Source organism: Lissotriton vulgaris, chromosome 2_1, assembly GCF_964263255.1.
Source record: "Lissotriton vulgaris chromosome 2_1, aLisVul1.2, whole genome shotgun sequence".
NCBI classification, from domain to species: domain Eukaryota; kingdom Metazoa; phylum Chordata; class Amphibia; order Caudata; family Salamandridae; genus Lissotriton; species Lissotriton vulgaris.
The window spans coordinates 752,513,074-752,526,769 of NC_141687.1; positions in this window are offsets into that span (position 1 = coordinate 752,513,074).

The following is a 13,696-nucleotide window of genomic DNA, read 5'->3' on the forward strand; positions in this document are numbered from 1 at the left end:
CCCACGCACTAAGGCCTAAACCTGCCGTGCCCTTAAAACTCCTTCCCCTGCCTCTGAGGCCTAAAACTATGCCTCTTACCATATACTACCCCACCCCGGCACTGTCCCTAAAAGTACCCAACCTCCTATCCCACGCCATGTGCCCTAAAAACCACCCCTTTTCCAAAACTAACCCAATCCATTCCACTGCCCTGAGGCCTAAAAACCTATAGTCGCCCTAAAACCATCCCCTACTCCTAAAAACTCCCCCCAAACCTAGGCCTTAAAACTACTCAGACCCCCTTCCCCTCCCTTAGCACTAAAAACCTTCCTCTTTCCAACAGTACCCGACTCTTAACAGCGACCCATGACATAAACGATACCCTCCCAAACACAATCCCAGCCCCACTCACCTATTACGCGTAAGGAGCTTCGTGATCTGATGCTTCAACTCCCATCCTCAACACTAGAGCGCTATCTATTTTAACCACGCATATGTGTGATTAAGGCAGATAGGTTGTTCATGCATGTGTGGTTACGCTTGCGGTGTTCCGGAACACGTGGCTCTGCCTGCTTTGTTCTGGGCGTTCCCCTACTGGACTCTAGGTTTTCTGCTAAATATTAGTAAAGAGCAAGTGCTTCCCCTTTTTAAACATAGTTCAAATGGCATAACACTAATTGGCATATTTACCTTACGTAGAAGTCCCTAATTTATGGTGCAAAATGTACCCCAGGTTCTATAAGTTTAATGTCAATATGGACTGCATTGCCTATTCGGCCATCCACTACAGCAGCAGTGCATACATGGCTTCAGGCCTACCACTGTAGCCTGAATTTAGCAGGGTGAAAGCTGCAATTCGACCTGTGAAAATAAACCCGTTTGACAGTCCAAAAGCTTCTTTTTAAATAATTATAAGTCAGTCCTATATAGGCCTCATAGCCCACAATGCAGTATGCATAGTATTTAAGGAAGTCGCCAAACTTAGGAGAGTACGCTTTAATTCCAAAAGGAACAGGGTCTCAAGGTTAATCAAAACAAGTAAGAATCCCTTTTCTTATACATACATCAATTCACACCATTCCTAACTATATCTCTTCATTTTTATTAAAAAAGGGGAAATTTGAACTTTTTTCTATTAATGAGTCTCCACATTCTCTAAACACCGACCGCTGTATTATATAAAATTGTCCAATTATTCCAGCAATTATCACAAAATCGTATAAAACTCAAGTCTTTGTCACAAGTTGACAACTTGTGACAAAGACTTGAGCTTTATACGATTTTGTGATAATTGCTGATAGATTTGATATATTGGAGGACATTGTCATCCATAACCATTTGTAGAAGGATTTGTGATGAAGTTGTAGGCATAATAGTATGATACTTTTAAATGTGAAGTTTTTTTAATGCAATGCCTAACAAAAATATATGAGTCCTCATGTAAAGCATCTGGTCCTATGTAAAGCGCTCTGACCCCAATACTGGGTCAAGTACGCATATATAAAATTCCGTAAAAAATATATATATTTTCTAAAAAAAATGTGTAATCTATATTATAAATGTGCAATAAATTGGACATTTTTACATAATAAAGTGGTCAGTGTTTAGAGAGGGAGGCGGCTCATTAATAGCTAAATGATTACATTTTCCCTTTAAAAAAAAATAACAGATATGGTTACAAATGATGTGCATTGATGTATGTGTAACAAAAGGAATGTTTACTTGTTTTAGTATTTAAAGAAGGACATGTAGAAATTAACTGTTAACATGTCCTTACAGTGACTAGCACCCAAAAGCTATTTTCACTGTAGGAAGGTTGGCTGGCCCAAAGTGAAACACGGGAAAGCAATTTTTAGACTAATACTGTATCTCAGAAAAGGGACTAGCTAGAAAAATAATGAAATCAATATTTTTAATAGTTATTTAAAATCCAATTCAATCAGAGTTATAATCAATACTAAGGTAAAGTAACTTTTAGAAAGTTACCCTTTCCCTGCTTGAACTATCAGAAGGCTAATTAGCATTATTCTATGCCAGCTCTAAGCCAATAGTTAACCTTTAAAAGGTGTCAATAGATGTGAAATGCCTCCCAGACAAGTATATAAAAGGCTGACTTTAATGGGCAGAGAGGACTCCTCTCAACCCACAGATTATGCAGAGCGGGGGCTGTGTCTACATTACATTACAGTTTCAAATACTGCCCGAGTGTTAAATCCTACTTGACAGGTCTGCTGGGATCACCCATAATACTTGAAAGAGGAAGAGAACAGGGTGCCAAAACACATCTTGTGGACCCATTGTCTGATTGCTGAAAGACTCATCTTTAGTCCTAACAGATTTCTATCTCTTCATTTACATTTAAGGCACCTGAAAGGGGAGAGCTGGATGCTGATACCATTCTTGTTCAACCACTGTCTAGTTGCTAAAAGACTCTGCTTTTGTCCTACCAGACTTCTGTCTCTGTATTCTTAAGTGGGTACAGTGGCTGTCTTAAATTGGATTTTAGTATTAGATTTGCTAGGATACTAGGATTATTATAGTACACTCCCCACAACTACCCCTAGCCATCACAGTCCACCTTGAGTGTGGCCGAAGACATCTGTCACCTTGAAAATGCCCAAAGTGAGTAGGGTTGGCTCTGGGAACTTTTACCCCATTGGTTTGGGCATGTCCACAAATCAGTAAAACTCACTAGCTAGAGCAAGGCATAAATGTAACAACTCTATTCACCCACTTCGGAAAACTGCTAGACCTGAGAAAGAACAGAACAGGACTGGACCTGCTCTCTGACCTTGGATGAGCCCTGATGGACTGGACCTGCTCCCTCTTGCATCCAGGAGAAAGAAGTGGACTCCAAAGGTCAGATGGCTGACTTCCTGTTCAGGCTACAGGGATTCAGCCTACAAGAGGCCCTTCCTGCAACTACCCACCTGACCAGTGCTAACTGTACTTGTACTGGATCCTGATGTGCGTCTCTGCCTGACACCCTGGGTGTCTCAAAGTGCCTCCTCTGATGTCCTGCCGGGCTTTAGATGTGTACGTCTGTGGTAGGTTGGGACTAAAAGGACTCATTCAAAAGGTAAAGTCTTTGATTAGGATGAATCTGGTCTTCCGCAATCATTGATCATTAGCGCTTTGTACGTTTTGATATGTTTTCCTAATCAAAACTTTACTATAATAATGTCTCCAGGTGTCCTTACTAGATTTTTGTGTCATTTTGCTTTTTAAATCTAGTTTTCAAATTTGTTGTGAGATTGTTATTGTTTTGCACTTTGACTTTAATACTGTTTTGGTACTACATATATAATTTACACATTGCCTTAAATTGAGCCTGTCTGCTCTGAGCGCCTAGACAGATCAGCAGCCCCCCCAGCACCTTGAGACCCTCACAGGTGAGTAGCCACGCTTTACAAACTCCTGATTGATGGATACCAATAGCTACCGAGGGATTGAGCCCAAGTTAATTTAGTGACTTTGAAGAGTTTGCCCTGTAAAGAGTTGTGATTCTTCCTCGAGCTTGGCTCTCACACACCCAAATAATAGTTCATGTTTTTACACAAGGTATTACAGATGCAATTCAGATTCAAAAACTTTAATTAGACTAAATATTCACCCATAAAAGTAACATAAATACAACTAAAAACATTTCTGAATAGTTAAAAAAACATATTTCAAGGACAATAAATATGATGGGATAAAATATAATAGCAGCAAAGTTTAGAGCAATACAGTGCCACATGCCCTTATAGCATGAGTTATAAATGAACCGACATTGAAACAGATTTCCACATTAGATAATTGCAGAACCAGTAAAAATATGGCCCTACACTGACTAATATTATGATACTTCTTTTTAAACAAAGGAATTAAAAAGAACTTGATATCAAATTCATAACATTTGCAAAACAGCAATAAATGTATTATCGTTTGGCCAGTTGTACCATCACACAGGAATAGCAGCAAGATTTGTGTGATAGCAAAGCAGAAACTCAATAAATATTTAATATTATTAGCTCTGAACCTAAATAACATACGCTCTGATGGCACTCGCAGCTGTCAGAAATAGAGAGGGGGAAATCTGGGATTCTCAAAGAATAATATCCAATAATTAGTGTTTTCCCTTACATACTTCTAAATCGCATTTTCTTTGCAGATTCATAAAAAACGGATTCTACTTTCTTTTTATTAAAACTTGAACATGAATCTGGCTCCTAACTATTTCTGATTCAACATAAGCCAACCAGGAGATTGGGAGGCTGTTGTCACAGGAGAGGCAGTCCAGTATTATATTTATAGTCAGTGATGCCTTCTCATTACCCCAGATTGCCAACCAGAATATGAAAGGTCTGACCCTAATGTAATCCATTATATATTGCAAATTGAGTTCTTCCTGACTGATGATGTGAGGGGTAGAAACTTGTACTCCAAGAAGCCGTATATCTATTCTCTTTATAGTGTATGGATTCTCAGTTTGCAAACCCCCACATTTTCGGCTCCGTCAGTGGCACAAGGGACAAATTGAGATTTCTAAATCTGCAACACAGGTGCCAATCGACCTCCTCTCCAGGGTTGAGGGAGACAGAGAAGAGAGCCTATTGCATGGGCAAACTGCATTCGGCGATGTACAATACCAGGTGTCCAAGCACCAGAAGCAGAAAACGTAACTCCTGAATAAGGGTAGCTATTAACACTGGTCAACCGATTTTCACCCACTTTCAAAGAGGAGAGCTGGATACATCGTCAGCCACAGGTCATATTATGAGACTTTGAGAAATTAGTGCATAAATCACAGTTGGCCATACATTCAACAAAGGCAAATACTAAGAGATGTAGTGCTTTAGGCCATAAGCATGGCATAATCCTCATGTAAGAGTATAGGTAGGAGACCGGAACATCACACGTGACACTTACCAAAAACGGGTGCAAATCATTAATATGTAAGATAAACAAAATGGGGCCAGCACACACCCATGTCGACTCCCCTGCCGATCTCTATATCATTGGTGACATCACCATAGTCGCTAAATCTGACCCTAGCTCTCATGTCCTTGTGCAAATATGCAAGAAAATGAACTAGGGAGATATCCATGCCCTGCAATAACAGCATTTGCCGTAATTTGGGTCAGTTGACACAATGAAAGTGGCAGTTAAGCCAATGAAATCCAGATTCAAGGGCATTTGCTTTGCAACAATTAATGCCTATTAACAAATTCAGATTTACACATTGCTCGATTGTCCAAATCTTGTTTCTGAACTCATGCTGAGAGGGATGCAGGATAGATACCGCTTGGGAACACTCCTGAATTCTATTATATATAACATGTTGTATCAATCAGCGAGATTGGGCTGTAGTAGGTAGGGTCATCTCAGTTGCCATTCTTGAATATGGGGGCAATAATTGAAGTACGCCAGGAAGCAGTCGTGTCTGAATGTGCAAGGTTACTAAACACATTATTCAAAAGAGGGGTTCAAAATTCAGTGTTGGGTTTAAATAAATAAAACAGAACACTGTCCGGCCCAGGTGCTTTCCCCCCTACACTTTGTGAGATGGCCTCCTCCACCTCAGCCACAGTTATCTTGACATCTGCCAGTTTCCTTCTAGCAATATTAAAAACATCTTCGACTGTGGGGGCAGCATTAACCTTTCTGAAATGGATTTCCCCATACTTCACTGATAATGTGACAGGAAACTGGAGCTACGGACTGGTTTTTCCATCTCACATCTGAGACGGTGGGATAAAAATGCCTGCTATCTTTCATGCAAGGTGCCTGTGCTAGTGAATCCCACTGATCACGTACAACTACCTGCCAGCGTTGAGGTGTGACAGCCTTATATTGTTTCCTTAGAGTAGTAATTGCTGCTTGATCTCTTGGCTTTTTCCCAAATGCTATTCTCAAATCCTAATTAGCCACGGTGCAATCATGATTGAACCAACCCTGTAACTTCTTAGTGTGCTCCACAGGTTTGGGAAGGGCTCTTTTCACACTAAAACAGAGATCACTAAATGCACTGACAATGTGGTGCGCAGTGCCGTCTTCCGCCAAACAAACTTCCACAAGTCTCATACTCTCTTTTAATACTGCTTCTAGGGTTTGGACAGGATCACACATTCTCCATATCAACTTTAGATAATCAGTGGAAAGTTGGAGATTACTTTTTGCAATTTCCTGGGAACCAATGAGAGGGTGACCTCAAGAATATGATGGTCATTAAAGGTAGATGGAACAACAAATCCATACATAAGAACCTCCTGCAAGCTCCTTCAGACAAAAATAAAATCTATTGTAGAGGATGCCCCTCTAACTTTATAAGTTTGCGGACGGTGATATACTTCCCTGCAGTTTCCATTATGTCCACTTACTCAAAAGATGTCAATATCATTTCCAACTCCAGGCTTCCTGAATCCAGCCAGCCCACAGTGGGGGGGTAGAATATTTTCAGCATGGAGCGATGTGAATATTAGAATCCAGGCAAGGCAAAAGTACAATGTGTGACCTTGGTGACAACCGTAGAAAATAACTTGTTAAGGAAGTGTTAGACTTGGCATCTTTGGCATGGTTTCCCCTGACTTTTTGCCCCTACCTCTTGTATTTTTGACACTGTGCTGGATTTTGTTTTCGCTGGTTTAGATGCTTTGGGCACTTTGCCACTGCTGATCAGTGACAAAGTGCAAGTGCTCCCTGAGTAAACTGTAAGTGTAATTGGTTATCCATGATTGGCATATTTGCATTACGAAGAAGTCCCTAGTAAAGTGCACTAAGTGTGCCAGGGCTGTTGATTCGAATGCTACTAGTGGGCACGCAGCACTGATTGTGCCGTCCACATGAGGGGCCCTAAAATGGTGTCTCAGGCCTGCCACCGCAGTCCCTGTGTGCAGTCTGTGAACTGCCATGTCAACCTGGCCAGTGTCCCCACTGACCAGACCTAACAATTTCCCTTTCTGTACACATTGGATACCCCTATGGAAGGCCGAAGGTACTCCCCTGTGCAGGGTGCAGTGTATGTGAAAGGTAGAGCATGTACTAGTCCAGGTGACATGCTCTGGTAGTGAATTACAGCCATTTTCGTTTTTCACTATTGTAAGGCAATCTTGCCTATAGGCTAAAATGGGGAATGCTGTGTCCAGTGGTTACCTGCATATCTTCCCATAGGAGCAAGATAGGTCATAAAAGTCTGGTATCCCTGAACTCAGAATTTAATAACACATCTTTTAGGAAAGGTGTTTTTTAAATCCTGTGTTTGAGAACAGCACTTTTAGAAAGTGGCTGTTCTCTTGTCTGACCTTTCTGTGTGCCTTGGCCTGTTTGTGAATTGACTGTCTGGTTTTTGAGTGACAGGGGCTGGGTGGCTCCCAGAAGCTGAGCGGGTCATCCCTGGGCTGAATAGCTCCATATGCATCTAAAGTGGTGGGATGGGGTAGCACCTGGGCTTGAATAGGGCTGTGCCTGCCTTCCACAATGCTGGCTCCGCCTCCTGCTGGGCGGCTGACGACCCTGTCCCTCTATCTGAAAGGAGAAGTCAGGAAAACAAAGTGCTCAAGGAACACCCAGAACTGGTTCAGACTGGGCTTAGAGCCCTCCTGCACAAAGGGAACAAATAATTTTAGGGGTACAAGTATAGGAACCCAGACTACAGAAAATTAGATCAACCTGGAATCAAGAAGGAACCTCTGCCAAGGAGAAAGCTGGAAGAGTGAAGAGGAAGGACTGTCCTGCTGTGTGTTTGTGGGCTGATCTGCAGTTGCTTTGCTGCCAAGGAAAGGGGGAGGACTTTGCTTTGTGCTGTGTCCCCTTGCTTGAAGAGATCTCCAAGGGCCTGAGTAGAGCTGGATCCCTGTTAAGAAGTCCCAAGAACAAAAGGACTTCACCCCCCAGCTTCCCCTGAACTCTACTGAGAGAGTTCTGTCTTTCCTAGAGTGCTTGGGCCCGTTGTGGTGCCTCTGGAAGTTGTACCTGTTGTCGAGAAGCTGTACAAGAAGAAACTAAAGACATTCTGCAAAATTTCACGCATCACTCACTTGCGGAGCGCATCCCTGACAGTGCGAGGAAATTCCCGGCGCCACTAAGATCGAGATCGTCGCAGCGCCTATTGCCGCTGCAAGAACCAATGCATCCATCGCTTGAAGAACCCATCGCTCTGGTGCGGGAAGACTACCATCATTGAGAGTATCGTCACAGAGCCATCGCATCGAGGGGCCGCGAGAGGAGAAGATCGATGCTGCGCTGTGCAACGCCGCCGCACCGGAGTTCGTCGCCCGCCCGAAGATCGTCGCATCGTACCTTTGCGAGACACTTCCTACAAACCTGTGCACCGGAATCCATACAAGGTATCGCATCCCTCCCCATATAGACCGGAGTCACAGCAACAAGCCTGTTGCGTCCTGCAGGGTTGACGCATCGCCTCCCCAGGGTCTCAGGAGTGACGCATCGCTTGTTTTTCAACGCTGCAGCTTCCCTTGGAACTTTTGTCGCATCTAGAGGTACTTTGGCTAAAACGTGACACAACTGTGGATTATTTTTACGCAACCTTAAGAACTCTTTTGAAACCATATTCTTGAACTGTGCATGTTGGATTTTTGTCGTTTTAGTCTTTTTTAGTTTAGATTAAATACTTGTATTTTTCTAAACTGGTGTGGAGTCCATTTGTGGTGTTTTCACTGTGCTACTGTGAGTGTTAGAGTGTAAATACTTTACATATTGCCTTTGATAAGCCTGTCTGCTCGTGCCAAGCTTCCAAGGGGGCGAGCAGGGGTGATCTAAAGCATGTATCCCCCTTACCCTGACTAGAGGCCAGGTTCCCTATTTGTCACAAGTACCTACCTGTGCCAACTAGGGACCCCGAAATCTAACAGGTAGTTGCACACTTCTAAAACACTTTGGGTTGCGTGTGTTGACGAACCCTGGGCGGAGTTGGCGGAGTGGGGCTTCGCGGAGCTACGCGAAGTGGGTGAGAAACTACGCCCACCTCCGCACTCCGCGTAGCCCCACTCCGCAAAACCACTGGCCGCCAGCCCCGCCACCCGCCTCCCTCCCACCCTCCCTAAATACTTTCAAATAAAGGAATCAAATAATTTAAAAAGCACTTACCTTGCCGCCGCTGCCCGCCGCGTCCCCGTGGCTCGCTATCTTCCGTCTTCTTTAGTAATGCGCATGCGCGGGCAGCCGCGCATGCGCATTTTCTCGTGAAAATGCGCATGCGCGGCCGCCCGCGCATGCGCATTACTAAAGAAGACGGAAGACGGAAGATAACGAGCCCCGGGGACCCGGCGGGCAGCGGCGGGCAAGGTAAGTGCTTTTTAAATTATTTGATTCCTTTGTTTGAAAGTATCTAGGGAGGGCGGGAGGGAGGCGGGTGGCGGCCAGCTACGTTCCGTCTGCGGAGCGTGCGTAGTGCCGCCTGGCTCCGCCAGCTCCGCAAAATGAGGAGTAGGCGGCACTACGCACACTCCGTGCACGGAGCGTAGCTGGCCGCCCACCCCTAGTGTTGACGAAATCACTGTTGTAAAAGTTAACCAGGTGGAGGTTAAGATGGGCTCCCCAATTAGCACCTGAAAGCTAATACTAGTCACCTCCGAGATATCCACATGGCCACCTAGAGCTATATTCAGCCACACTGCCAACCCACATGCTGCCCGACCATAACGTGTTTTAGTAGCTGGGATACTATAACATTGAAACCCATTAATAAGAGAAGAGACAACTTCCCACGTTTCCTGCAACATGACAATATCATAACTTTTGATGAATGGTAACCAGTCAGGCAAGCATAGCTTGGAGCGGAGCCCAGACACATTCCAACTCACAATTGTTATCATGGTGCCTTCAGCATAAGGAGAAACAACAATAAGGCTGACAGCCCTGGGAGAGCTGGAAAAAGACTCCTCAGGGGCTGTGGCCAAGGGTATTCATTCAACATATTCCAGGCTGTTGAATACTTCGAACCTGTTTGTACAATTTAATGGGTACATTTCCCAGGAGGGGGCAGCTGGAACAAGAGATGGGACTACAGGCTTATAAAAATAGCTGAGGGGTAGTGACACAATCTGGGGGTTGGTGTGGTTTGGGAATTCTCTCTGTTTCAATATGTTGTGTACAAGCAATGGGGCCCTAAAATGTACTACTGCAGAATCACCAGGAATGTACTTACACCCCGTCCCACCCACCCTACTCTTCACCACATAATCATTTCCTCTGTGTTCCTGATATGAAAGTACCTATGTCTAATCAGCCAATGAACAGTTTTATTCTTTACTTGCACACAAGATTCAATTAAGTCCGCCTTTAGGGGAGGAACGCCATCAAGTACCAGCAAAAACAGATACGCTGCAGGTGCTAGATTCAATGTCTCTTTGCAGAGTACAGTAGACTCTAGAGCTCCTCTTGAAGAGCTGTTATGACTACTCCCATACTCCCATTGGTTGCTATGTCCTCAGTTGGGGTGGTGGTGCTTGTGTTGGCAACCTCTGTAGCATTATCCTTGCTCCTTCTAATTCTAACAGCTTGTGTAGAATTTCCCTGTAAGTTATCTATTATAGCAGGGGCGCCATCCTCCTTTATTTGATGATGACTGGGTTGGATCGGCAGTGTGGAACAAAGGAACAAAAGGCATTCCCAATATTAGGCACCTTCACTGGCTCAATGTGTCCATTTAGGAGTCTTTCTATTAGATCCAGGCATGCTCAATAGTGCTCAGTTTTTGATCCAGAAGTGCACTAAAATGGGTAGTCAAAGTGCTAGTATTAGTGTGTGGCAATTCCAGGGCCTGTTCTTCAAGGAATGGAAGTGATTGTGTCTGCGATGCACAAGTCTCATAGTGGGGCTTAACCCAGGGTAACAGCGGGTTCTGTCCGGAACTTCATGAGGGCTGATGTTTAATTAACAATGCTATAGTGGGTGGCCTATGCACCCCTCGTGGTTTCCTTTTTTTGGGCCCAGGTTGGCTCATGCCTAAACTTCTAGGTGAGTTTACCTAGGGAGGAGCATTGGTAGAAGCATTGGTTAGCACATCAGCAGAAACCCTGGTGTCATCCATAGGAACAATAGATGAACTAGTAGCAGGAAGGGCTGAGCAGGCTGTAACATCAGCAGTGGGTAGGGCTGGCTGTCCTCAGCTTCTTGTTACCTAATTATAACCCAGGTCCATATAGAGTCTGTGCTCAGCCATCACAATGTAATCAGAGATTACCAGAACAGATCTTGCCAAAATACAGTCAATTGTGACAGTAAGATGGGAGGTTGCAGACATCCCTGCAAATTTACGCTTGCCCATCGTCAAGAAATAAATACCTTTGGCTCAACTGGGCAGAAGTATGGTCACAAGACCAGGTTCTGCAGAGCTGTGAAGAGAGTGGGCCCAGCCTAGCTTCATCCAGGTGTGGAAGGACGCAGCACAGGCACACTCTTGGCCCAACTTCGCCTGGGTGCGTCCCACGCATCGTGCGCCTTCCACTGAACTTATTTGCCTCCTGGCGCAAATAAACTGCAGCAGCTCTCCTCTAGCTGCCGGCCTGCTGGGGGATGTAGTCCACGACCCACTTAGCCACCAGACAAGCATCCCATGCAGCATGCGTCTTCTCTGAACTTACGCACCTCCTTGCACGAACAAATGGCCGCAGTCCTCCTCTAGCTACCGGCCTGCTGGGGGATGTAATCCATTATCCCATCAGCCACAAGTCAACCATCCCGCGAAGTGTGCATATTCCGCAGAACTTATGAGCATCCTGGCACGAGGAAATGGCAGCAGCCCTCCACTAGCTTCCAGCCTGCTGGGGGATGTAGTTTACAACCCCTTCAGCCATAAGACAAGCGTCCCGCGCAAGGTCTTCAGCTGAACTTATGTGCCTCCTGGCGCGAAGAATCAGCAGCGCCCTCCTCTAGTTGCGGTCCTACTGGGGGATGTAGTCTACGATCCCCTCAGCCACAAGACAAGGGTCCCCTCCCGATGTACAAATCTTTGGCTATAAATCTGTAGGGGAAATTCTGTATTAGATGTAAAGCAAACGACATATGGCATCCGTTTTATTTTGGTAGGTAACCCACTAAACTGCTAGGTCAGCAGAGGTCGTGTTCTCCTCTATTCTAGTGGAGGACTATTAACTTTAATTGAAGATCTGAACCTGCTGAGGATGTCTATGCCCTCAGTACATCTGTCAGTGCAGGAAGCACTGAAGGCAGGACTACATTTCAAGGGAGCACCATGTGTTTTCGCCTGCTTAGATTAATATTTCAATGGAAAATGTGCTGTAAAATGGCTGGCCTAAAACAGAATGTATTAGTTACATTAAAAAATCTGCCTAATGTCGATGAAAACTAGGTGGGTTGCGAAAATGTGTATGCTAACAAGTGGGTCATTGTTCTAAAAAAATTCAGAAGCACTAGTTCAGACTATAACATTTTTGCTAGTTGCTAAAGTTAGACCTCACAGCGACATACGTGATGAATGAAAAACTGAAAAACTGTCTTCATAAATCTTTTTCAACAAGATTAAATTACATAACAGAGTGAGTTCAACCTTGATGAGTCACCGTTTTCCTGTTTGACATTGCTAAACAAAACGCTGATGAGCATGAATGATGTCTCTTGAGAATTTCCTATGGAATACCTCAAAAGATGTGATGAATACGCATGTTTATGGCTTGAACAGCCCTACTTTTGTTTCCTTTCTGTTTCATCAGCAGATGAAACTGTGCTGATCAATTAACAGTTATGTCAATGCAATACATATAGATTTTCAAGCTTTGATGCTTTTACGCTGTGTGAAGCTCTTTTTGCCATCATCCTCTTTTGCATCAAATAACACAGCACACGATTTTGCAATGGGTGCACTAGCAAGTATGAAGCATACAACCTGGGCTACTCCTAATATGGTCATTATCTCCCTGTCTGCCTTCCTCGTTCAAATCTTGACTGAAAGGAGTCAGTTAGCCTCTCTGGGACGTATTTCCTAAGAATATTATGGGAAGAAAATACTTTTAGTGCCAGATGTATCAAGATAGGATTTTGCGATTCCCTAATTGCGCATCACAAGGATTCGCAATTAGGGAATCGCAAAATACAATGTCTGAATGTGTGTAGTACACCACTTGCGATTCCTATGGGGTCACAAATGACCTACCTCATGAATATTATTGAGTTAGGTCGCAATTTGCGGCCCCCTAGGAAACGCAAAAATCACGGGGATGGTGGCCTGCTGAGATCAGCAGACCACCATCCCCGTGATTGCTTTTAAATAAAACAACCTTTTTTTTTGTAAAGCAGCCCATTTTCCCTAAAAGAAAATGAGATGCTTTACAAAATGAAAAATGAAAAGTTTTCTTTTAATTTTTAAAGAGCAGGCAGTGGTCCGTGGGACCACTGCCTGCTCTTGAAGTAGGTGGTAAAATGCGAATGTTTTGCGACAGCAATTGCGTTCACAAAACATTCATACATAACGATGCGATTCAATATTAGGAAGGGCAGCCCTAAACACGCCCCTTCCTAATACCAAACAGGTTACCGTATCGCAAAATTAGGTTTGCTACATCTGAAAATCAATTTTTGCGTTCGCAAACAGACAGATTCGCATTGTCTGCCCGTTTGCGAACGCAAAAAGGCTTGATACATCTGGCCCCAGGTTTTTTTCCTTATCCTCCCTTTACGCTCCTAAACTCTACCCTAGCCTTATCACACATCTTGATTTTGTCTTTTGTGGACACAAAAGTTTTTCTAAAAGGTACG